This window comes from Pongo pygmaeus, chromosome 6 (genome assembly GCF_028885625.2).
Source record: "Pongo pygmaeus isolate AG05252 chromosome 6, NHGRI_mPonPyg2-v2.0_pri, whole genome shotgun sequence".
NCBI classification, from domain to species: domain Eukaryota; kingdom Metazoa; phylum Chordata; class Mammalia; order Primates; family Hominidae; genus Pongo; species Pongo pygmaeus.
The window spans coordinates 32,316,012-32,342,340 of NC_072379.2; the positions used below are offsets into that span (position 1 = coordinate 32,316,012).

General features: G+C 36.1%; 1 non-coding gene across 1 annotated transcript; it reads right to left on the reverse strand.

The window, feature by feature from the left end:
• Window positions 1-23,084: 23,084 nt before the first annotated feature.
• LOC129041851 (small nucleolar RNA U13) lies at window positions 23,085-23,188 on the reverse strand. Its single transcript, XR_008503980.1, has one exon. It is a non-coding gene; the product is annotated as a small nucleolar RNA U13 (small nucleolar RNA).
• Between the last annotated feature and the right edge of the window lie 3,141 nt (window positions 23,189-26,329).

The following is a 26,329-nucleotide window of genomic DNA, read 5'->3' on the forward strand; positions in this document are numbered from 1 at the left end:
CCACCCATGCATAACTCTTCTTAGCTAATGTTTCACAGCTACTTCCATGTGGTGTACCAAGTCCCAGTCTAACTGTGTGTTCACAAGGCACATTAAGTGCTTTACCCTGTGCAGAGACAATTATAGAGTTATCTGTGGCTTCCTTGAATTCCTGGAGAAAAAGCTACCCCTTTCCCTGGGCTTGCTTTCTAAAACCTTTGAGCTCTTCGTCTGAAATGGACATGGGATTATTTTCTTCTCTTTTTGAGATCAGCCAGGTAGATAGTAGAATGGCACACCGTAGCCCCTAGTTACAAGTCTTGAAGCTAGTCCTCTTCTTCATCCCAAGTGATAGTTTTAGTTCCCTGGGACCGGACACATCATGCTCACAATCTTAGCCCTGATGTTTGCATTTCTGTTCTATTCTTGTTTCTGTGATTCTTTTTTAGTTTTATTATTATTATTTTCTTTTATTTTATTATTTTAAACTTAATCTGTCATATCTATGTGTTTGAAGCACAGGACATGTCCAGTGAGTGACCACACGCTGCCATCTTGCCTCTCACCTATTTCAATCTGGCTTTTCTATGCCCATCAAAACTACACTGGCTGAGAGTATTGTGGATCTTTTATTACCAGGTTCATGGACACTTTCAGTTCTCATCTTACCACATACCTTAACACCCATAGAAACAGGTAAACGTCACTTCCTTCTTGAAGTTTCTTTTTCTTAGTTTACATAATTACTCTTCTGATCAGGAATTTCCAGCTGCCTTTACTTATTATTTTTATTCACTCATCTTCTAAATGCCAAGTTGCTTAGCATTAAGTCTTGTGCCCTATTTTCTTCCCTCTCCTGCTGTACTACAAGTGAAATGCAATGGTTTTGCCTGCAGAGCCTTTAGTCAGAGTCAGAGTTGAATCCTGACAGTCACTTAGGTGCCGTATAATCTTTGTGTCTCAGATTCATCATCTGTAAAATGGAGTTGATATTAATATTTAGGTTAAAAGGTATTTTGAGTATTAATTGAGATAATACATGTAAAGGACTTAGCCCTGTGCATTGATACTCAGCAGATCTCAGCAATGGCATTCATTATTTCTATCATCTATACACTAATAACTTCCCGATTTATAACTCCAGCCTGAATTTCTCTGGAAACCTTGCATGTTCCTTCTCACTCCCAATTTGACATTTCCTCTTGGTTGTGCAACCTGTGCCTCACACGTAAGGTGTTCAGAATTAATCTCCTGATATTTTGCTTACTTGCTCCCCTATTATTTCTACATTTTAAGGAAAGGCAACTTTCTCAACCCAGTGTTAAAATTCAAACACACAGACAGAGTCATTCTTCATGTTGCTTTCTTTTTTCCAGTCGTAGTTTAATCCATCACTAAGTCTTACCAGTTCTATTTACATTTTTTAAATGAGGTCATTTCTGTTGCTACTCCCACCTCTACAGCCTAGATAAGCATCCTTCCCCACTTCAATAATTTTAACAACCGGCTCAGTTGCCTCCCACCTCTGGTTCTGCCTGCTTCAGTTCATTCTCCTCACAGAAGCCAGAGTGATCATTTTACAAGTTAATGAGCGGAAATGACAGATAGCAGATACATCAGTTTAACATATACTATTCCAAAAATCATTTTCTATTGATTGTTTTTGAGACTTTGATGCAAGTAAGTAGTGTTTTTAATGTGTAGAACATTCCCCAAATATCATATACAAGTAGACTTTTCATTAATGTAGAGAGAACAAACTGAGATTAGAAAATATTACCTCCAAAAAATAAGTGCAATGAAGGCATTTAGATACACACTGAATACAACGAAAAACAAGTCCAGAAGAGATTCAACTGGAAAACTTATATGTTAAGAACAAAAAAAAGAGTCATGAGCAAACAGAAAGGAGTCATTGCAAAAATAAGCAAGAGCTTCACAATAGCAGTGATAGGTATTACAGGGCTAACATTAGTGGGTGAATAATCAGTACATGGATTAGTCTGTTCTCATGCTTCTATAAGGACATACATGAAACTGGGTAATTTATAAAGGAAAGAGGATTAATTGACTTACATTTCCACGGGAATGGGAGGCCTCAGGAAAATTACAATCATGGCAGAAGGGGAAGCAAACATATCCTTCTTCACAAGGCAGCAGGAGAGAGAAGAATGAGAGCTGAGTAAAGGAGGACGTCCCTTATAAAAGCATTAGATCTTGTGAGAATTTACTCACTATCTCAGGAATAGTAGGTGGGAAATTGCCGCTATTATTGAATTACCTCTCAGTGGGTCCCTCCCATGACACGTGGGAATTATGGAAACTGCAATTCAAGATGAGATTTGGGTGGGGACACAGCCAAACCATATTAGTATGTAAGAGAAGAAAACAGCACAAAGTCAAAGAATAAGTTAAGATTTCAAAATTAAAAAAATACTTTACCAGTGGGTACATTGTATATATAAAGAAACACACACCTAGGCAGATCTTGGAAATTTAGGGAGAGATGGTAGTAATGAAATTATTAATAGCCTTCAAAATGCACGTATTAGTTGAAATAACTGATGAATATGAGAGAAACATAATGTGATAATGTATTTTTAAAAAACGTTGTGATTCTAAGAAAAAGAATTTTCTGAAGAGAAGCATTTATGAGAAAATATGTTTCATCTGATTTGGAATCTTAGCAATGATATCAAAGATTTGACTACAAAATAAGTTGGAGGCATTCATGCAACACTGTAGAGCTACTAACTGGATTAAATGCAGATAACATAATCAGCTACGTAGAACACAAAAACAAATCAATAAAAAAACTGCAGAAACTAATAAACCACTATTTCACTGTTATAGGAAGGATACTAGGTTAATATACAGATGCAAGCTGCTTTCCTATATACTAGCAATGAACAGTAAAATTTGAAATTAAAACATAGTATCATTTCTACCAGCAAAACAAAAATAATGAAATACTTAAGTATAATTCTAACAAAATGTTTACAAGGTCTATATAAGGAAAACTACAAAACTTATGAAAGAAATCGAAGAAGAACTAAATAAATGGAGACATATGCTATATCCATTGATAGAAAAACTCAATATTAACAATGTGTCAGTTCTTCCCAACTTGGTCTACAGATGCAATGCAATCCCAATCAAAATCTCAGCAAAATGTTTTGTGGATATTGACCCAAACTATTCTAAAGTTTACATGGAGAGGCAAAACACCCAGAAAAGCCAACACAATATTGAATGAGAAAAACAGTTTCAGAACTGACACTATGTGACTTCAAAACTCACTATAAGTTTACAGGAATCAAGACAGCATAATATTGATGAAAGAATAGACAAATAGATCAATAGAAGAGAATAGAGAACCTAGAAATAGACTCACATAAATACAGTCAACTAATTTTTAACAAGGGGGCAAAGGCATTATAATGGAGAAAAGATAGTCTTTTCAACAAATAGTGATGAGACAACTAGATATCCATTTGCAAAAATATGAATCTAGACACACTTTACACCTTTCACAAAAATTAACTCAAAGTAGACAACATATCTCAATATAAAATGCAAAACTATAAAATTCACATAGAATAACATAGAAGAAAATCTAGATGATCATGGGTTTGGTGATGACTTTTTAGTTATGACACCAGACGCACAATCCATTTAAGAAATGATTGATAATATGAACTGCATTAAAGTTAGAAACTTCTACTCTTTCAATGATACTCTCAGGAGAATGAGAAGACAAGCCACAAACTGGGAGAAAGTATTTGCAAATAACATATCTGATAAGGGACTGTTATCAAGAATATACAATGAATTCTTGTAACTCAACAATAAAAAAATGAACAACACAAAAGATGAGCCAAAGAATGGAACAGACACCTCATTAAAGAAGATATGCAGATGGAAAATAAATGTATGAAAAGATGCTGAAATTTATATGTCATAAGGTAAATGCAAATGAAAGCCACAGTGAGATCACACTACACACCTGTGGGAATGGCTGACATTCAGAACACTGAGGAGGATGTGGAACAGGAACTCTCATTTGTTGCTGGTGGGAATGCAAAATGTTATAGCCACCCTAGAAAACATTTTGGCAGTTTCTTATGAAACAAAACATACTCTTACTATCTAATCTAACAGTTACACTCCTTGATATTTACTGAAAGGAGTCTATGCAAAACCTACATATGTATGTTTATAGCAGCTCTACTCATAATTGCCAAAACTTGAGAGTAATGAATATGTCTTTAAGAAGGTGAAACGGGACATAAACAGTGGTATATCCAGACAATGGAATGTTATTCAGTGCTAAAAAGCAATAAGCTATTAAACCATGAAAAGACATGGAGGAAACTTAAATGTGTATTATTAATAAACCAGTCTGAATAGGTTACTTATTATCATATGCTGTATGATTTTACCTACATGACAGAGCGATAAAAACAAAACTATGGAAGCAGTAAAAGATCAGTGATTTCCAGAGGTAGAGGGGCAGTGGGGGAATGCATTGGCTCAACACACAGGATGTTTAGGATGGTGAAAACACCCTGTATGATACCATAATCACTCTGTATGATACCACAGTGATGGACACATGTCGTTATACATTTTTTGAAACCCACAGAATGCACAACACCAAGAAGGAACCCCAGTGTAAAGTATGGCTCTGGGTGATAATGATGTGTGAATACAGGGGAATCAATTATAACAAGTGTTCCACTCCAGTGGTGGATGCTAACATTGAGAACGGCTAGGCAGGAGTGGACATAGGAAATATTTGGTGTGTATCTCCACCTTCTTTTTATTTTTTCTGTGATCCTAAAATTGCTCTTAAAATCTTTTGAATATATTCATATTGTTCCAGTGTGATAAGTATGAATGTACAGTAATGGAGAAAACATAATACAATGTAATATGTAAATAGCTTTGGAAGGCTAAATTTAAGAATGTGAACTTTAAAAGATATTAGAAATTTTTCTTTAATTTTGCACAATACAGTTCTGAACAACCCTATTAAAAGTGAAACTTTTATATGTTTTCACTCTATTTCCAGAGTCCTCAGTCATTTTTATGACTACATCTAAAGGTTAGACATATGTATGTGTGTTTATTGAAGTGTGTAAAATTAAAATAGCACTTTTCTCTATGTCAGTGTGTTCAGTTCTGCAATAAATCAAAAGTATAGCCTAGAACTCATTTCCTTACCTTGTATGGCCTAATGGGAAAATAGGAACTAAAGAGCAAAGGATTACATTTTCTTCCCACCATAACAGATGGATGCTCATTTGCAGAACAATGATGTGTTCTGAATAGAAAGAAGAAAATTTCAGTAAATGCAAAAAAGATTGGTGTGTATTTTCAGTTTTCTCCATATCTAATTAGAAGTGCATTTATCTGCTGGACAAACAATTGGTACCTGGATGTAATTATAGACTACTCATAAACACTTGATTTAGTCTTCTTGTTAAAATTTTGAAACAAAATAAGTATATAATGTAATTTTAACTCTGTGGAATAGTACAGTCATCCTTATCTATTTTCAAAAGAATGGGGCTGACCTATAATAATAGTATCAGGAAAATCAAGTCTCAGGATAAATTAAGGCTTGAGAAAATAACTTAAAGGGAATAAAAATCTCCTTTTAGTTTTAATCTGAGTATGAATTGATAATGTCCTACAAAAATAGAAAGCATGATATTCAACTTGTATTTTGCTCCCTTCCCTGTAGAGTAAGCTAAAAATAAAAAAGGGTAAATGGACTATAACTAGAATGAAATTGAACCTGAAGACAGATAAGAAAACTAAAAAAGATCTGTTTTTTTAAAATGATATTTAAAAAATCTTTTTAAATGATATTTACTTATATTTCTCAATTACCTGTCTCTACAATAAATTTGAGTATGATCTGTAATTAATTACTAATCATCATAGATAAAATGTGAAGATATAGGTATTCATTCATACAGGAATTTTTTTTAAAGATTGATTTTGGGAAAAATGTTGATGAACTTGATTTTGATTCTAGAGAAAAAATTGAGAGGGCATTATTGCTATTTAAAATATTGAATATAAAATTTATTTCTCTGATTATAATAGAGTACATACTACTCTTTACATGCAATAGGAAATTTGATATATTCAGAAGCCATTAAATAAGAAAATAAAAATAATCCCCAATAACCCATCATTCAGAGGTAAACACTACATTGGAGTTTTCTTCTTGTAATGATATAGTGAGATAGATAAGAAGATATTTACAGCTATATTTGGTGTGACCATAGAGGGAGAGCTAGTTCATGCCAGTATTTTCTAACCCACAGACAAGGGCTTATACAGTTAAACTCTCAGTAGCTCTTCTCTGGAGTTTTTCTCTTTGTCACAGTACACAGGCTGTAATAAGACCAAACCCTGGTCTCCATCCCCTCCCCATCTCCAGGAGCTCTTGGACTCTTGGCAGGACTCCTTCAGGTTCTCAGTGTCCTCCTACTGTATGGATATCGGTTGGCAGTGCCTCCTCTTGGACCATGGTGGTTTGGACTTGCCCAGGGTCTACTACAGTCACTTGCTCAGGTCAAGGTGGACCACGCAGACCCACAGCGTGTGGCAGGCACCCTGCCCTGTGCCCAGGGCTTGGAGCTCCTGTCTGGCTTTGCCTCTGCTCCTACCAGCAGGAATATTTCAGCAACAAGTGCTCATTTTCCACAAACATATTTATTCCTAATATTAATACTACAGATTTAGGGGTTGAGTTCTCTAAGATAGCATCAAATTGCATCAATCTTTCTTAATGCAACAAATATAAACTCTGCAGAAGTCTGCTGAAAAGTCCTTTTTTTTTTTTCTTAAAATAGTATCTTCAAAAACTCATTTATGGCTGGGTGCAGTGGCTCATGCCTGTAATCCCAGCACTTTGGGAGGCCAAGGCAGGCGGATCACTTGAAGTCAGGAGTTTGAGACCAACCTGGCCAACATGGTGAAACCCTGTCTTTACTAAAAATACAAACATTAGCCAAGCATAGTGGTACACACCTGTAATCCCAGCTACTCAGGAGGCTGAGGCACAAGAATCGCTTGAACCTGGGAGGCAGAAGTGGCAGTGAGTGGAGATCACACCACTGCACTCCAGCCTGGGTAACAAAGCAAACTCGGTCTCAAAAAAAACCACCCCAAAAAACGCTCATTTACCTTTAATTTAATAAGCATACTTAATTATCCACTATTTCTTGCCTGCAATTTATATTTTATTATCAATTTTGTAAGTAATTCTTTATATAACTTGAAAATAAATTTTGGCCTAGAATGTAAATTCCGAGAAGGTGAGAGTTTTTGCCTCTTCTTTCTACTGCTGTATTTCTGGTGAATAGAACAGAATCCGCTTGAAGAATCCATCACTGGCTCATGAGTGATAACTGCCATACCCCTAATCAACACAGTAACACATCTCCACCAGCACCCCACATCTCACTCCAGGTCCTCCTGACTATAATCCTTTTTTTTCATAGCAGTTATAATTTTGTTCAGAAATATTTGGTTTGGAATGTCTATAAAACCTGCAAGTAAATCGAGTACATGTTAAATACATCCAGAATTTGGGAGGGAGTGCAGGATCAGGACTGTAGATAGGAATTTGGCTCAGAAAAACTGTATAAAGTTCTGAGGGTTGAAGAGACTGCCAAGGATGTGTGTGTAGACTGGTAAGTGAAGAACAAAGACCGATCCTGGGGTGGGGCAACATGAAGAGTTCAGGGTGAAGAGGAAGGGGCTGTGGAAGAAAGTGAATAGCAGAAGAACCTAGGAGGTAGGAAAAACTGGGCAAGTGTGGGATCTTGGAGGACAAGTGAAGAAAATGTATTGAGGAGGAAGAAATAAATGTGTAGAATGCTGTTGATAGATCGAGTTCAATGATGTCTTTGAATTGACAGTAGATTTAGCAACGTAGAAGTCATTTATAAGCTAGACAAAAGAAGTTTTGGTGGAGTGACGAGTTAAAGGACATATCAGAGTGTGTTTAAGAGGACAAGAGAGAGAAAAAGTGGTTTGGAAATGAAGAGAAGTGTTTTTATTTTTTATTTTATTTTATTTTTTTAAAAGGAGACATAAAAACATATATGTGTACTGAAAGAATGATTCGATTAAGTTTTTTTACTGATGAAGAGGGAACCTCATGCCACTGGGAGGGATTAGCTTTAGACAGAAACATGGGTGGTTCTGTAGTAACAGGCAAAAGGGCAGTGTATGTAGGTGGAGGTACCTGTAGGCCGTAGATGTGAAAATGAGGCTTGCGGAAATTCTTTTAAGATTCCTTAAATTTTCTCAACAGGAAATATTAGGGTGAGAAGGGGGATGAAGCTGTTGAAAATTTCAGGGGAGAGGAGAAAGTATAAAATAGATGTATAAGAGAGAGAGAAGACATAGATAGAAGATGTATGAAAACTGAGGTTGATGGTCATGAGCTAGTGCACATCTGCTTAGTTTTGGTTGTCTCTCCTCCAGCCTCATTCAGCACACAGGCTCAAGTGAGGGGTGGTCCCACAAACAGAGTGAGCCAGGGTTGTAGTTTTGTCAAGCGACTATGAAAAAGAGTGATTTTAACAATTGCCTGTAGAACAGCGATCCCCAACGTCTTTGGCACCAGGGACCAGTTCCGTGGAAGATAATTTTTCCACAAACCAGGGGTCACGGATGGTTTCAAGATGAAACTGTTCCACCTTGGATCACCAGGCATTAAATTCTCATCAGGAGCATGCACCCTAGATCCCTGGCCTGTGCGATTCACAATAGGGATCATGCTCCTATGAGAATCTAATGCCCCACTGATCTGACAGGAGGTGGAGCTCAGTCAGTAGTGCTCTCCGGCAGCTGCTCACCTCCTGCTGTGTGGCCCGGTTACTAACAGGCCACAGACCAGTCCCAGTCAGCAGCCTCAGGGTTGGGGACCCCTGCTATAGAATTTAAGTTGGGTAGAAAGGGGAGTGAGACCATTAAGGAGTAACTGCCTGAGAAAAATGTCGGTAGAATCAGTAGAATAAAAGTTCCCATGAGGTTGAAAGATTGTTGAGTTCAAGGTACTGGAAGAAATATTTTAAAAATAGGAGGTGGGGTGCACAGTGGGATGCATTCAGTTAAAGCTAAGGAGGGTTACAGTGATGGGAAGAGCTAGGGTAAGATCACGGGGGGATGGCTGAGGCAACAAAGGGAGAGAACTCACTGGAGGAGAGAAGGACAAGGAACTGAGTCCTGAGCATTGAATATTGAAATCACGAAGAGTTAAATAGGCCTAGTGATCCAGGGAAATGAAGGGGATGCCGTTGGAACCAGCAGGGAAAAGCCACAGTGAAGAGGTAGAGGTGATTTAATCTGATAACATTATATCCAAAACTGTGTTTTGTTTTGATTTGGTTTGTTATGTCTTGTTTTTGGAGCACAAAGGAAAAGCAGTCTGTAATGAAAGAAAAAAAAAATCAAGAAAGGCACTTATTTTACCTACAGGTTTAGCAACATGAAGGTCACAGAAAAGAAAACAAAAACAGACAGCCAATGTTTGAAAGGTAAAGCAGGGAAGGGATAAGATTCTATTAGATCAAGAAGGTGAATGGAACATTGAGAAAACAGGATGACGATATGGGGGACTGTGCAAACTGTATTACACAGGGAACATTGGAAGAGTTTTAGGAGTGGGAGAGAGGGAAGAAAGGGCCAAAGAAGGGGACTTGTGTATCCCACGGATTTTAGACTGCAGCACATGAGGAGAGAAATGTGGGATCTTATTTGAGTTTTTGACATCTCTTTGTATATTCTTAGCACATGTCTTTTCTGATTTATGTGTATATGCACATATATGTATATTTACGTTGTGAGTTTCTTTCCAGTCTATTTTTCTTTTTTTTTTTGAGATAGAGTCTTGCTCTGTCACCCGCGCTGGAGTGCAGTGGTGCGATCTCAGCTCACTGCAACCTCCGCCTCGTGGGTTAAAGTGATTCGCCTGCCTCAGCCTCCCAAGTAGCTGGGATTGCAGGCATGCACCACCATGCCTGGCTAATTTTTATATATTTTTTTAGTAGAGATGAGGTTTCACCATGTTGGCCTGGCTGATCTCGAACTCCTGACCTCAAGTGATCCACCCGCCTTGGCTTCCCAAGGTGCTGGGATTTCAGGCATGAGCCTTCGTGCTCAGCCTCCAGTCTATTTGGTGTATTTTACTTTATAGATGGTGTATTTTTGTGTTACTGAGTTTATTTACTTTGTTTTTTTAAAAGTTTAACACTTTGGCCTTTGGAATTATATTTAAGGAAAACTTCCCTTTTCAAATGGATGAGCCAATTTTCTTAACACGTGAATATTCGTCCTCCCACCTCTTGCCTTTAATTCATCCAGAACTCTTACTCTGTTTGATTCTTCTACTTGCCTGTACTTGTACCACAGACATACTGTTTTTATTACAATAACTTTTTAACATGTTTTGCTTTATGCTAGTCTGAGCCTTATTTCTCAGCATTCACACATACTTCAGTTTGCTTTTTTCAAAACTGCTTTGGCAATCCTTAAATATTTACTCTTCTATTTGAATTCTGAGTCATGATGTATATAAAACAATCGTGAAGCATAAAGTACTACTTACCACAAGATATATGTATTTTAAATATAATGATATTTCAAGTGGTATCAGATCTTTTACTTGATGACAAAAGATTGAAAATCATTTTATCAAAATAAAGACTAAGAAGAGAAAAATATAAAAGTTTTAAAGTACATATGAGAGCCAATGGAAAACTATAACAAAGAAGAATTTTTGAAAAGTATAAATGAAATGCAACGAAATTAATTGTGAAGCCTAAAGGAACCGAAGAACCTGCAATCCTATGTAGGCAAAAATAGATCTTCAGGAAGATGGGTTTCCAAGAAAGTGTGCTTCTACAGAAAAACCTGACATTCAGAAGGCAGCACTTGGAGGAGGGGGTGCTAGGCAGGTGATGGGGTAACTGTGGGCAGCTCCCTGAATTCCCCACATTCTGACATTGAGGCTCCATTATTTGTCTAGGAGGCTTCTTTAAATTTTGATTTAATTAAAACGGCCTCCAAAAAGTCCACAAACCAATTGTGGATCTCATTGAATTCCCGTGTAGGAAACACACCCATGTGACCATCTTCAGATGGAAAATCAGGGCATTTCACTTCAGAGGCCACATTGCACCTCCTCCCAGCCAGGATTTATCCTCACAGCTAGCCATTGCTACAACCATCTGCTCTCCTAGATTAGTCTTTCCTGCTTTTGAAACACATATAAATGGAGTATATAATATAGTATGTACCTTTGTTGTTAGTTTCTTTCCTCAATATGAAGTCAGTGAGATTCATTTAGATTAGAGTATACAGCAATATTTCATTCAATGTCAGTGCTGTGTAGGAGTTGACAAAACTCTGTAAAGCGTCAGGTAGCAAATATTTTAGACTCTTCAGGCCATGTGCAGTCTCTGTCGAATGTCTTATTAAAATATATATTTTTAAACAAATCTTTCAAAATGTTAAAAACGCATTCTCAGCTTGGGGCCCAAACCAAAATAGGCTGCAGGCCAGATTTGGCCTACAGGACATAGATGGTCTGTTATAGTATTTCTGTTATAGAATTCTATTGAATGAATACTCCAATACTCATTTATTCATTCCATTGCCATTGAACATTTAGGATATTTCAAATTTGGGTCTTTTATAAATGGTGTCACTATGAACATTCTTGTGCAGGCCTTTTAAATAACTGCTACATGCATTTTGTTGAGAACACAGCTAGAAGAGAAACCACTGAATAACAGGATTTGCACATGCTTGGTGCAGAGGCTGTGACCAAATTGCTGTTCAAAGAGGTTGCATCAATACACACTCCTACAAGGAGTGCACAAGCATGCTAGTCACTGCACATCCTTGTCAGCACTTGGTATTATCTGCATTTTTCATTTTAATCATTCTAATGGTTGTCTAGTGGCTATTAATGACTACTAATGAAATTGAACAATTTCTTTAGGTTTATTATTCATATCGATATCCGTTTTTGTGAAAATCTGTTCAAATCTTTTGCCATTTTTCTATTAGATTTCCTTTTCTTATTCTTTTGTAGATATTTTGTGCATATTACGGATATGAGTCCTTGGTTAGATATGTGTATTACAAAGATCCTGCCCACTCTGATTTGCTCTCTTAATGGTGCTTTTTTGATAAACGAGTGCTCTTAAATTTAATCTAATATAATTTGTCAAGATTTTGATCTCTGGTAAGTGCTTTTTGTGCATTGTTTGAAAAATGTATGCCCACTCTAATGATATGAAAATATTATCTTCATTCCTTGTAAAACTTTATATTTTTAAATCTTTCACCTGAAGACCTAAATTTTCTTTGTTGTTTTTTATTATGCATATGATATGAAGGATCAAGATTCATTTCTTTCATATTAATATCTAGTAGACCTAGTTACATTTTTTAAAAAATCATTTCCCATTACACTGAAGGGTCACTTTGCTATAAATCTAGTGACCATGTATATACAAGTTCTGTTCTTGGGGTCCTTGTTCTGTTTCATTGGTCTTTTTGTCTATAAATGCACCAATAGTACAATGTAAAATTTAGTATGGATTTATCTATTCTAGTTACCTTAGAATGTTTCAGTATATGGCATTGGAAAATATCCGCTTTTATTCTTCCACACATTGGTCTTAGGTGGCCTTGGCTCTTTTTTTTTTTTTTTCATATGGGTTTAAGAATCTGCTTGCCAACTTCAACAAAAACTACCTGCTGGGACTGTAATTAAAGTTAAGTTGAATTAATAGATAAGTTTAGGGCAAAGCATATGTTTACAGTATTCTTGGTGCATCCCAGCCCAGGCCACTCTTGCCACCCACCTTTCAAACATGAATTTGGCATATGCTTTCATTTATTAAGCTTTTTTTAAGTTTCTTTTAATACTGTCTTGTAATTTTAAAGTAACAGTCTTATACTTAAAGATAAATTTGCATTAGATATTTATGATATTTTCCTATTACTAGGATTGATATCTAGAAGAAAACTTTTCCTTATGTTTGTCACTAATATATATATAAATACATTGATTTATTGATTAATTTTTGTGTGTTGATCTTGTGTCCAGCCATCTAGTTACATTTAATTTTAATTGCCTATTTTCAATGTCTTTTGAATTTTATATATGTACCATCATAATCTCTGCAAATAGCGATAGCTTAATTCCTTCTTTGTAAGCAACATCTGCTATTTCTTTGTCTTATTGCATTGGCGACAATTTCCTGCAGAATAGAATAGAAGCAGTCATAGAGAGCCTCCTTGAATTGTTCCTAATTCCAGGGGGAAGCTTTCACGATTTCACCATTCAGTATATTTGTGCAGACATTTTATAAATATTTTTATCAAACTAAGGGACAACTTTTAGTTCCAGTTTGCTAAGAGTTTTTGTTTTAGTGATAAAGGGATGTTAAAAATATTACTACATATATTGAAATAATTGTGTATTTTTTCTTTTTTTAAAAAATTTTACTTTTCATGTGGAAATAAACTGAATTTCAACTATTGGCTGACCTTGTATTCCTGGAATAAACTCAACTTGGTCATGATGTATTATCTTATATTTATATTGGTAAATTTGATTTCCAATGTTATATACATATATTTTTGCTTCTGTGTTCATAACAAAAATTGATCTATAATTTTTCTGTTATGTCCTTGATAATCTCCTGTGTCAAGTTTGTTCCCACCTCATAGAATGCCGAACTGCCCTCATTTTCATTGTCATAAAAGTTTGTGTATTTTTTTGAAATTTTAATGCTTGAAAGAATGGACCAGTGAGGTCATCTGGGCCTATAGATTTCTTCATGAGATGAATAGGTCTTTAATTGCAAATTTAATTACTTTAAAATAAAGATGCCTATTTATATTTTCTTTCCTTCCAATATCAGGTTTTGTAAATTGTGTTTGCTCAAATAATGTTCATAATAGTCTCTTATTAATTGTATAATGTCAATGGTTCTCTAATGATGTTTTGTTTTTTACTCTTGCTATTGATAATTTATGCTTTTAAATAATTCAGTTTTGTTATATATAAGCCTATACATTTTATTAGTCTTATGAAAAAACAGGTTTGATTTTCTGGATTTTTTTATATTATGTGTTTTCTTTTTATAAAAACAAAAAACTTACACATAACTTCCTTCCTTGTATTTTCTTTGGATTGAATTTACTGCTGTTTTCTAAGTTTTTGAGATACAGAGTTTGATAATTGATTTCTAACTTTCTTTAATTTCTCATATTGTATTTAAAAATAAACTTTTCCTAAACAAATGTTTAGCTGCATTCTACTAGTTTTATATATTCTCTCTCTCTTTCTCTCTCTCTCTCTGTGTGTGTTTATATTAAGGCTTATAGGTTTTTTGGGTTAATATCAGTTTAGAATTATAATATCTCCCTTGTGCATGGACTCTTATCATTAAAATATCTATTTACTAGCAGTAGCAAAGCATCATGTGCTTTCTTTTGGTTAGTTCTTGCATGGTATAGTGTTTACTTCAAACTTACTTAAATTTTATAATCTTTTCTTAAACTTTTATAATTTTTAATCTTGTAAAGTATGTTTCTTGGAAGCAGTGCATTGTTATGAAAATAATATAGCATGACATTATTAGTCTTCTAATTAAACTATTTAGGGCATTTCATTTAATATAATTACTGATATATTTGTCTTTTTATCAGCTTATATTTATTTTATATTTGAACCATTTGTCTTTTTTTCATTTTTCTTTTCTTCTATTAGATTCATCAGGAGATATTTTGTGGAACATCACTTCTCCATTAGATTGTTAGCTGGATATTTTTAAAGAAATTAAAAATCTTTTCTTCTATTTTCTGAATGTATTATACATATCTTTTAAAAATCTTTGTTCAAAACTCCAGTAACAAACTAGACCACTTCTGAAATTGTTTCTCTGAAATTGTTTTTTATACTTCTTTTTTGATCCTTTGATCCTATTTATTGGAGTGACTTGTATTCTAAATGCTGTGCATTATATTAGAAAAATTGTAGAGATTTATAAAGTGTTTTCTTTCTGCAGATACAATGGAGTTAACTACCCTAATCCAATTCAAGCCTGAGTTAATGCAAGGTTTTATAGCACTCTATCACTCTCTAATTTTCTCCCATTTCTGGGGTTTATCTCCCTCAGGTGATCCTGAATTATGCTAATCCTTTTTTCCTTAGTTCTCAAGAATGTCAGGTTGTTTCTTTAACTTCTTGGTCTTCTGTAACAAGCAGCTTCAGACATGAGAATGAGATTGTGGAGTGAGTGAAGTGTTGAGTTCTCTGACCTTCCTCTTTCTTTCTAGAATCCTGTCTTCTCCAATGTTTTTTCCTAACCCCTTCCTCTAGCTCTGCAACACTGTAAACGTTTTTCAGGTTTCTCTGGTTCTTGTCCTTATTTTTGGATCTCCATTTTTTTTCACTAGGCCTAGAATTGGCAAATGCCCTGAAGGAATGCTGGCTTACCTCTCTGGAAGGTCCCTGTTCTGGAATTTTGTACTTTTAGGTGCTGGCAGGTTCAATATCTCTCCAATGCCCTCAGACAAGTTTTTCTCTGTGCGTTTCATCTGGATTTGAAAGTTGTTTTTAACAGCAGTATTAAATTGCCACAACCAAAAAAAATCAATATGGGTATTCTGATCCTGGAGGCTCCCAGGTGGACTCTTCATCTGTCAGAAGCAGTGTAATTTCCCTAACTCACTTCCAAGAAACTAATTATTGGGATGCTCACCTGTAAATATAAACATATAATGTGCTCCTGGTCATCATGGTTTTAAACAAGTCCAACCTTTAGAACTGCTGTGAGATTAACAGAAGTCTACAATCTCTATCCTTCAGATACTAGGTAGGGTGGAGGCAATTAGGCAGGATGACTCCCTGAAATCTTTGAGTGTCTTTATTTGAATACTAAAATAAGCTGGAAACCAAATTAAGACTATTATTTATGCAATTGAGCTCCTTCAACCTGCTTGATGAACAGGACTAATGTGGTCCTGTGTATGGTGTTTTAATGCATTTTTAAAAAGACATCTGGAAAGTTCTATTTCTATTCCACTTCACTAACAACATACAACCACTCAAATTAAAAGGAACAGGAAGAGAAGGATCTCATAATTTCTATGATCCACTGAGCTGCTAGCTTGGCAGTACTTTCAGCACTGGAGCCTGTCACAGAAACACTGGAATGGGCTCAGCAAGAGAAACTGTGACAAAGTTAAGAAATGAAGACACTGATTAAAATATCAATGCTAGTCAGACATATTATTTGTGTTGGAAAGTGTGGCAGCATCTATGATGATTTGTGTGACTGATGAAAATAGCTGAAAGGTATGACGTTATAAGCATTTTCTCATTTTACACACGTGCACAGAGTGGACATAGACGAAAGAATTATCATAAATGCATGGTAACTCACTTGTGTGAAAGAAAGCTACCAAACTCAACTATCAGATGAAATAAACAAAAAACCAAAATGAGTATGGTTGACAGTGTTCAATGTTATCTGAATTCTTTGCTCCTGGAAAGCAGCAGCAAAAGTTAAGAAATTTTCCCACCCTCTTGTGTTCTGAGAGATGGCTAACCTAAAAAGACCACTCTATATTTTGACATAAGACCTGCCTTCGTCATTTCTCAAGACTCACTCATTTATCTGTCTCCACAAAATCCTAGATCTTCTTTCTTTTATTCTGAGAGATTCCTTATTAATGAACCTTTTCTCTATTTACAGTAGTCTTAATCAAGTCATCTCCTTAATTATCGGGTACATTTTTGACAACAGAAAAGCAGAGGCTTTAATGAAAATATGAACGTTTTTCTGTATAATGAATGAGCAGAGTAATATGCAAAAAGCAACCTAAATTATTTAAGAAATCATAAGTAAAATTTCCAAAAGAATATAATTCAAAGGCAGTACTTACATGTTGGTGATCTGGATGATTAAGCTGAAAGGTATTCAAAAACAGAGTGTAAAAGGAAAAAGAGAAGAAACTGCATGAGAAAAGTGAGGTGAGTGGCATGGAACATCTATCGAGAAGCTTCAATATCTACATAATAGGAGTTCTGTAGGAAGAACCACAGGGGTAGAGAACAAACAAAATTCAAAGAATTGATTGTTAAAACATTTCAAGAACCAAGGAAAGACAGGCTTTTAGATCCAAAGGCTTATCAAATGCCCAGGTGAAATGTTTTGGGAGAAAAAAGATTCACACTTGGAGCCATCCTAGTGAAATGTCTAAGTTTCAAGAAAGAATGCTGAAATCTTTCCAAGTAGAAAATCTTGGAAAGGTTACTTAAAAAGTAGCAATGCACAGAATAGAACCAGCTATTTTAAAGCACAATGTCATCAAATAATAATGATAGCTAACATATTTAGCCCAGTCTTTTTTCTAACTTCTTTGTACATGTTTCTCTTTGAATTTGCTTAACAACTCAATGAGGTAGATATTTATTATTAGCCTCTTTTTTTTTTTTTCAGGGAAGGAAGTTTAGATACAAAGATGTTAAATAACTTGCCCACAGACACAGCTGGTAAGTAGTGGAAAAAGATTCAAGTTCAGAAAGCCTGATTCCAAAGTCTATGCTTTGGACTGGCTTGAGGAAAATGTGTTTATGTAGGTGAAACTATAATTCAAATGTGAAGGCAAAATAAATATGTTTTTGGATATGCCAAGACCCAGACATTTTGCTGGATGAACTCACATAGGAAGAGCATGTAGATACAGAGAAAAGGTCCAGGACTGAGCCCTGTGCATGTGAATGTTTAGAGGTTGGGCCAATGACTAGCCAAGGAGACTAAGAACAGTGGCCAGAATGGAGAGAGTGCTGCTGCAGACACTAAGTGAAGAAAGTGTTCCAGGAAAAAGGAATGACGCCAATATCAAACACACCTATCAGGCAGAAGGTGAGGGGAACTAAAATGCAACCATAGGATTTGGCAATGTTGAGATCCTTGGAGAAGCTGGTAGACCTGACTAAAGTGGATTCATGAAGGGGAGGAGAGGCCTTGGGTGAGCAGGCGTGACCTCTCCCTGACAGCTGGTCCATCTGGACTCGTACATGGCAAAGAGAGCCACGTCCAACTTGATAAAAAGTCTAAACTTTAATTACAAGTTTTAAACTATTAGACAAAAGTATGTAGGGATGTATGTATATCTTACAGTGGGACTTTCTTAAGCAAAGAACGAAATTAAGAAGCTGAACTACATAAAAAGTGAAAACAATTTTAAACAAAGGTAAATAGGCAACAATACACAGGTGAAAGTATTTGCCATCAATAAAGCAGGAAAAAGATATCAACTTTCAACAAAACGTGAACAAATGAATATAAAAACTTCAAATAAATTGAAAAATAATTTAAAGCTGAAAACCTAATTTAAAGAAGATGAAATAAGAATACATAATACAAATATAAAACAAAGAATTCAAAAAACTAAGAAGAAAACATTGGTACATTGGAAAGTATACAATTGATACTATTTTGTTCATTAGTTCTGAAAAAATAAAGAAAACTTTAAATATGCTAAATTGAGATGAGGTAGGAAAAAAGATTACTCTCATATACTATTGGTGGGAATGTAGGTTGATACAAATTTTTTGGAGTCAGTTTGGAAGTCTTTTTCAAAATTTAATTGATAATTTAAATCTTGGAATTTAGTCCAGCATACATCATTGCTTCTGTGTAAAATGAAGCATGCACAGAAATATTTGTTGCAATATTATTTATAATAGTAAAAAAAATCAGAAACAAATTTAATACCAATCTATGGCTGCACAGTTAAATTCACTATGATGTTGGAATATTATGTAACTTTAAAGAAAAATGAAATAAATTACATTGGAAACAAGAAATGACCAAGTGTTAAGTATGAAAAAGTAAGTTACAGCATTACTTATTGCTGAAATTTGATTAAAAAAGAGGAGATGTAACTAGCTGCTATGATCTGATTTGTGTCCACCTAAAATTTATATGCTGAAACCTAATTCTTAATGCAACAATATCAAGAGGTGGGGCCTTTGGGAGATGAGTAGGTCATAAGGACACTGTCCTCAACAATAGAACTAGTGCCCTTATAAATGAGGCCCAAGGGCTCCTTCCACCATGTGAAGGCACAGCTAGCAGGGACCATACCTGAAGCAGAGAGCCCTCACCTGACACAAATCTGCTGGGCCATGATCTTGGACTTTCCAACCTCCAGAACCGTGGGCAATAAATTCCATTGTTTATAAGTTACTCAATCTAAGACACTTTGTTATATAGCAGCCTGAATGGGACTATGACACTAGCCTACAAATGAGGTATAAAAGAAGAATGTCTGTAAATCTACATGAAAAATGTAACCTGTAATGACCTCTGAGGGGTAGGTTGAGGGTATGAGGAAAGAAGAAACAGTGGATCATCATCTCATTTTACTCAAAAGTTCATCGAATCTCTTGATATTTTTAAATAAGCAAAGTTTTATTTTAAATGTTTAAAGGAAGAGTTCTTGTAATTTTAAAAATATAAAAAAGAAAGAATAATCACATTCTTTACATTACAGAATATACGAAAACCAGTTCTGCACGGACACAAGAGATAGATCTAATGGTGAAACCTAAAGGATCTAAAGCGTTTCTCACAATTAGAAAGATCACTATAGAGATAAAGCACCTGAAAAATCAGACTAGAGTACTTGCCTTTTCATTTAATGTGTATGTTTGCATAAACTGTGCATGCATATTTTAATATATGCATATAAAATTAGACACACATGGGAAATATGATGACAGGAACAATTTTCTGAATGACAACATTTTTTTACTTTATATGTATTTGTGTAAAGTTTCTTTTTTTCCAAAGAACAGTAATTGTGTTTAACCATAAAGTAAAAAGTTAAATTAATTTTATATGATTGCTACCTAACGTCTAACAATCTGGTGTTGGACAACAGCCTGCACATAAGGAAGTATGTCTTGTTCAGCCTGACCAAGGGCAGAAGAAAGGATGCAGCAGCACAGAAAGAATAGATTTTCCTTGTACCCATGTTTGCTTTGGCATTATTAGATCCAATAATGAGAACCTGGACTAGGAGATTGGATGTTGATTATTTGCATTATTTGTATTTAGCTGCTGGAGAAGGTGAACTGGGGAGAGAAAGGTGTTTGGTCATCAACTTCACATAGCCCAGCAAGTGGATTTTTAGATTCTGAACACTTTCCCTTGAATTGCTTGACTTTTCTGCCTTGGAATTGCATCTGTTCCCTGAAGGGGTAGGGCATTGCCCTTTGCCTCTGACTACCCAGTTTCTGGGGAGAGGCGAGGTTACTGCTAAGCCGTGTGGATCACAGGCATTTTGTTTGGTGAGTCTGTATTTGGGAATCTCCAGGCAAGTGGTGGGAAAACCGGTTCCAAGTTCATTGTATCCTTGGTTTTTTCTGACCATGATTCTTTTGTTCAATAGGAAACAAGTGAACCTTGACCTTTTATGGGGCAGACATGTGGCAGGTGCTGCAGACTCAATGTTGAGCACCCCAGTGGGGAGTGCAGGGGAGTTCAGCAATAACTTAATTATAATTCTATCTGATAAAAGCTGCAACGCAGAAGTGTGTTATGGACTGTATTCTGTTCCCCCAAAATTCATGTGTTGAAGGCTTAATTTAACCTCTAACACCTCGGAATGTGACCATATTTGGAGACTAGGTCTTTAAAGAGGTAAAATTAAAATGGTGCTATTTGGAGGGGCCTTAATCCAGTGTGATTGATGTCCTCATAAAAAGAGTTGATATGGACATCCTGAGAGACACCAGGGATGCTCACATACAGAGAAAAGGCTATTTGGAAGCCAAGGAAAGAAGCCTTGGGAGAAATCAAACCTGCTGACATCTTTGATCTTGGGCTTCCAGCCTCTAGAAGTGGGGTACTTTCTGTATTTGAGTAACCCCATCTGTAGCACTTTTGTATGGCACCCACAGAAAGCCAATGCAAAGTTCAAGGTGCTCTTAGAAGGAGCAAGGACTGCTTTCCACAGGGAGGCTGATCTGAAGAATGATTGGTGGTTAACTGTAGGGGTCCTGTGAATGCAGCACAGTGAAAGGATCCTAAGTGAAGGGAGAAGCCATTTAAAGATTTAAACAAGACGTTCTTATGATCTCTTTGAAATTTTTATAAGTAAATATAGCTACAACATGGTAACCAGTGAAGATCTGGGGTCAACAAAAGCGACTGAAAAGCAGTGCACTGGCATCAGGAAACGAAACAAGAAGAGTATGCCTTACTGAGAGCCAGAAGGTCGAGTGGTCAGCAAGGCACCTTGAGATCAAGAGGTTAACTAGATATTGGAGAGCTTGGTAACTCTGACTAGAGCTTCTGATGTAAGTCCAAAGTTTAAACAAAATTCAAGTGGTCCGAGGAGGGAATGGGAGTAAGGAACTGGATGTTCTGTTATTAGACAGCCCTTTTGAGAAGCTTGACTATGAAAGCCAGAGGGAGTTTGAACAGCCACTGGTTATTTGGAAGGTGACACAGGGAGCTTTGGAGTCCTCTAATGCTGTGCAATGGTTTTCAGTGTGCAGAAGCAGCAGCAGAAGCACCTGGAAACTTGTTGAAATGAAAATTCTTAGCCCTGCCTCAGACTTACTGATCAGAACCTCTGGGGGTGGAGCCTAAAGAACCCCTGCCCTAGAACAGTCTTTCAGGTTTACAGAAATAGGCTGACTATAGTCAGAAGAGCCCTCATCTCTGATGGAGTTTCCTTCCCAAGTTTTAATGCCTTTAGTTCACTTATTGCTGTTTCATAAAGGGAGATATGCAAAGTGCACCCACACTGCCATCCATACAAGAAATAGTAGTGGGTGAATCTAAGACAGGTGAGGCTTCTTGCCATAATAGTTTTGGGAGGTTACTGTCTTCAATTATACGTTTGAAGAAGTTTGATTTTTTTTTTTTTGGTGTATTTGTTCTTCTCTATCTACTTTCAAATCTCACTTGCATTGACTTAATATAATGTTTGTTATGTGCACTCAGTTTATTTGAGGAATTTTTTTTTGCTTGTATAACCTCTCCCTCTTATACAGTAATTTCCCCCTTAAATAATTGCTTAACATTGCTTTCAATTTTAAGCTCTGAAAAACTTACCTCCTTTATATTAATATCTATATACCCATCATCTTTTCATACCCTTTATTAATTCATACTTTTGGAAATTCTGGCATTAAGCATTTATGTCTTCTATGGCTTTATTTTTTATTTACTTGTGTTTATCATATCTGTGAATTCAGCAATGTCTTCTTTACCCACATCACACTTCATCACCATTAGCACATGTGATTGATGGTGAAGGATACAGAGAGGCCTCGTGCCTGTGTGTCAGTGCAGAGCTTAGCATGTAATCAGAGACAATGCCTGTTAGCCGTTCTTATCATCATGAGGGGACTGCAGCCAGTGCTAACAATGGCACCTCACCAGTCTGTGTTCTGCACTGGAGCTTCACTGTTAATTGACTCATTCAGTGTTTCAAACCCTAGTCAGCTTTTTGATTGCATGAACTTGATTTTGTTTAGCTTCATAGGTCTCATGTGCAAAAAGGAAACACCCCTCTTTTGTTCTTTCCTTTCTCAGCAAGAACGATAAAATAACCATAATCTTTTCCTTGTGTATTCAAAATACTCTGACTGAAAACACACTTAAATTCTAGAAAGCTTTACAGTGATTTAAATTACAATGGCACAGTTTTTTTTCTGCTTGTCATTATCTTCCTAGGCTCTGTCACTTCCATGGCAACACATACTGTATTTTACTTTGTGTTTAAAAATTATTTATGCTGAGCCATAAACTAGTTTTTTATGAATATTCAACAATGCGTTCCAAGTGGCAAAATGTTCTGAGCCTTGTCTTAAATCCTTCCCACGCTCAACTTTTAAAATAATGCTTTGAAGTGCAGTGCTGATCATGTTGTTCCTCTTCTCAAACCCCATCAGTGACTCCCCACTGTTGATCAAGGAAAGCCTATACCCCTTGGTCTGACTTCTGCCTCCTTTTTTTTCTCATCACATGAGTAATGCACCAACAGCATAATAAGGTTTGAGGAAGGCACTTCTCACACATGAGCATGAAAACCCAATCATCACGCTTATAAACTACAAAAGGATCAGACTTCTGCCTCCTTGACAATCTTGTCTCAATCTGCCTTTAATGTCTTTCCAACTTTCATCTGACCTCCTAATATACATCTGAGAATGCCTCATCTATAGACTACAGATGGCTTATTAAAAATGGCATCAAAAATGAAGACTTGATTACATCACAGAAAAGAAATATGAAAATAAGAGGGCAATGACTGTTTATTTCTCTGCAATTCTCTTGGTGTTCCCTTAATAGTCCAGGGGTGGTTGTTTCCCTTCTAATGGTCACCTACCGAAGGGGCAAAATAGAGAAAACCCATCTTACGTCTATTACCACAAATGAGATAAACCGTCTCTGAGCCTTCCAGCAAACTTTCCTTAGTATCTATCAGGCAGAGTGTGTTTCACACAGACCACACACCTAGATGAGGAAGGAGACATTCAGAATTGGCCGAGGCTAATGAGTAAGCAGCTCCTGGCTCTGGGAGGATTCCAACTTTTCACAAAGGACATGAATACTCAGAGGAAGATGAAGAAAACCAGAGTTCATTGTTGAAGATGGGAGGAGATGGCTACTGTGTAGGCAACCAACTGGGTTGTTGGTTGTTAGCTGTTCAACTAATGAACAACTTTGTTGACATGAAAGACACAGTTGGTTGTCTACACCCTAGTTTTCAGATTAGGGCCAGGTGCAGTGACTCATGCTTGTAGTCCCAGCACTTTGGAAGCTGAGGTGGGCGGATCGCTTGAGCCCAGGAGTTTGAGACCATCCTGGGCAACATGGAAAATCCCCCGCTCAACAAAAAATACAAAAGTTAGCCAGGTGTGGTGGTGTACACCTCTGGTCCCAGCTACTCGAGAGGCTGATGTGGGAGCATCACTTGAGCTGGGAGGTCGAGGCTGTAGTGAGGCATGAGGGCACCACTGCATGGTGGCAGAGCAAGACCCTGTCTCAAAAATAAATAAATAAATAAAAATAAAAATAACCAAAACTAAGACTAAGAATCACGTATTTCTTTGTCACTACAGTTGCAGTCCTGGGAGAAAGAATGGTACTTACCCCTGGAAAAGCCTGTATAATATATACTCTCATCTATTTCTTTTTGAAATCAGATCCCTACACTAGGCCTGAGATACTTGAAGCCACTTATCTCACCTAGGGTCCTTCTGACCTCCTTTAGCTAATGTCAGTCTCTTTCATGGAATCCACCTCCTGCAGGTTTCTGAGGCAGAGCTTATTTTTGACTGATGGGTCCTATGAATGCTTCTCCTCTGGATGCTTTCCAGTGAGCAGACAGCACTCAGGCCCTCCTACGAGGAGATCAAGCTGGGCCCTTCCTTCCACAGGCTTTGGAATCAACTGGCAGCTCAAGACTCCATGACAGTTATTATGCAGCAGCTCCTGAATGTATCCACCTATATGCTCTCCTATGTTGTTGTTTATACAATTTATTTTCCCTGGATTGCAATTGTTTCCATTCTCCCCTTCTTAAATCCAAGTGTGTATCTGATTTGTAGTCAAGTAATATTTTCTTTATCAAATTTTCACATGATAAAAACGTAAAAGAGAGGTGATTTTTAGGGGATCAATGAATTTGGATTTTTTTTTTGGTCACGAATTAAATAAAAGTATAGGTATAACAAATTTGCACAGAATTATTTTTCGTTTTCTTTGAAGTAAATCAATTACAAGTATATTCCTATAGACAGATATTTGTCTTTAAAACTGTTCACTTATATAAGTATAGAAATATTAACTTAATAAATGCTTTAATGAAGAAAAATATACGTTTATACATATTTGACAGAATAACTTGAATTATTTTTAATAGGTACATTTCTAGAAGTGTTTTGTTCTTTTGAGATGTTAGAATTTGGTCATATAACCAACAACATAGAGAATCACTCACGTAGAAGAAATGTGATACTAGCCAAATAAATCCCTTGCATTATTTACAAGAAGCATTAATTATTTATCCACTAGTTTAATTGATTTGAACTATAACCAGGAATAAAACATAAGGGCTTTTTGCAGTAGGTTTAGGGCTTGAAAAATTTAATCTCGTGAGTATAATAAATGAACTTGTTCTCCATATTACTGCATCTCCAGTAAGCATAGCTTGAGATAAATTTCTATATTAACTCTGTCAATGTTCATAGTATTTGAAACGGCATGTAAAACACACACGATTAAAGTTAAAATTATATTTTATTATATCATTGAATAATTGAGAACAAAAGTATTCAGTAATTTGAATAAGACTGAATACAATACCTAGTTATTCTCTTTTACTGGATACCCTTTGTTTTTCAACATAATTGTGTTATTTGTTTACTTGTTTGATTTTTACTCTTTAGAGCCTGCCTAATAAGTAGTGTATTTCTTGCAAACACCTTTACTTTGAGAAAGTAGGTACCATACACAACATTTTTAAATGCTATCTTTAAATATTGATAATACTTCCAGGTAAGAGACAAAATGTATGTATTTCATGTTTCCAAATAAAGTCTGTTTCTACTTGTAAAAAGTGTTTTTTTTTTTGAAAATTTTCTTTTATTGGGTACTCAATGACTAAGATATAAAATATTGTAACTTTTTGCAAATTTCATTTTATTAATAAATGAAGAAATTGATATATACTTTCATCTTCCTCTTAAATTGTACCTTCCTAACTAACGTGGTACCCATAAAACCAAATGATCCAGTAGTCATTTCTAATGAATTATATGATATTCACGTATTTGAATTGGTCCTGGGAATTTATAGTCTGTGATGACTTTTAATCCAGGAAGACTTGATTCACAAGCTCCCTGCCATTCTAGGAAGGTTCTTGTTTTAGTCTGCACTACAGAAGTGCCCCTGCAATCTCCCACTAATTGATCAACCTGCGCTTGCCTTGCCTATGCTCATATAATACAAGCCAGGGAGTCTTCTGGGGCCAGAAAACCAATTTGCTTATCTGTGAATCTGTACGATGTTTGGAACTTGTCTGAGTTGACAGTAAAACTTCTCGACTGACAAGGTATGCTGACAGATCCCCCCCGAACCCACACACTGCACACACACAATCTGATAAATGGGGGGAAAATATATAAAGCTGTGGTAAACACACTAATGGCCTAACTTGGTAGGAGAAGAGATCAGCAATTTAAATTTTAGCAAGAATT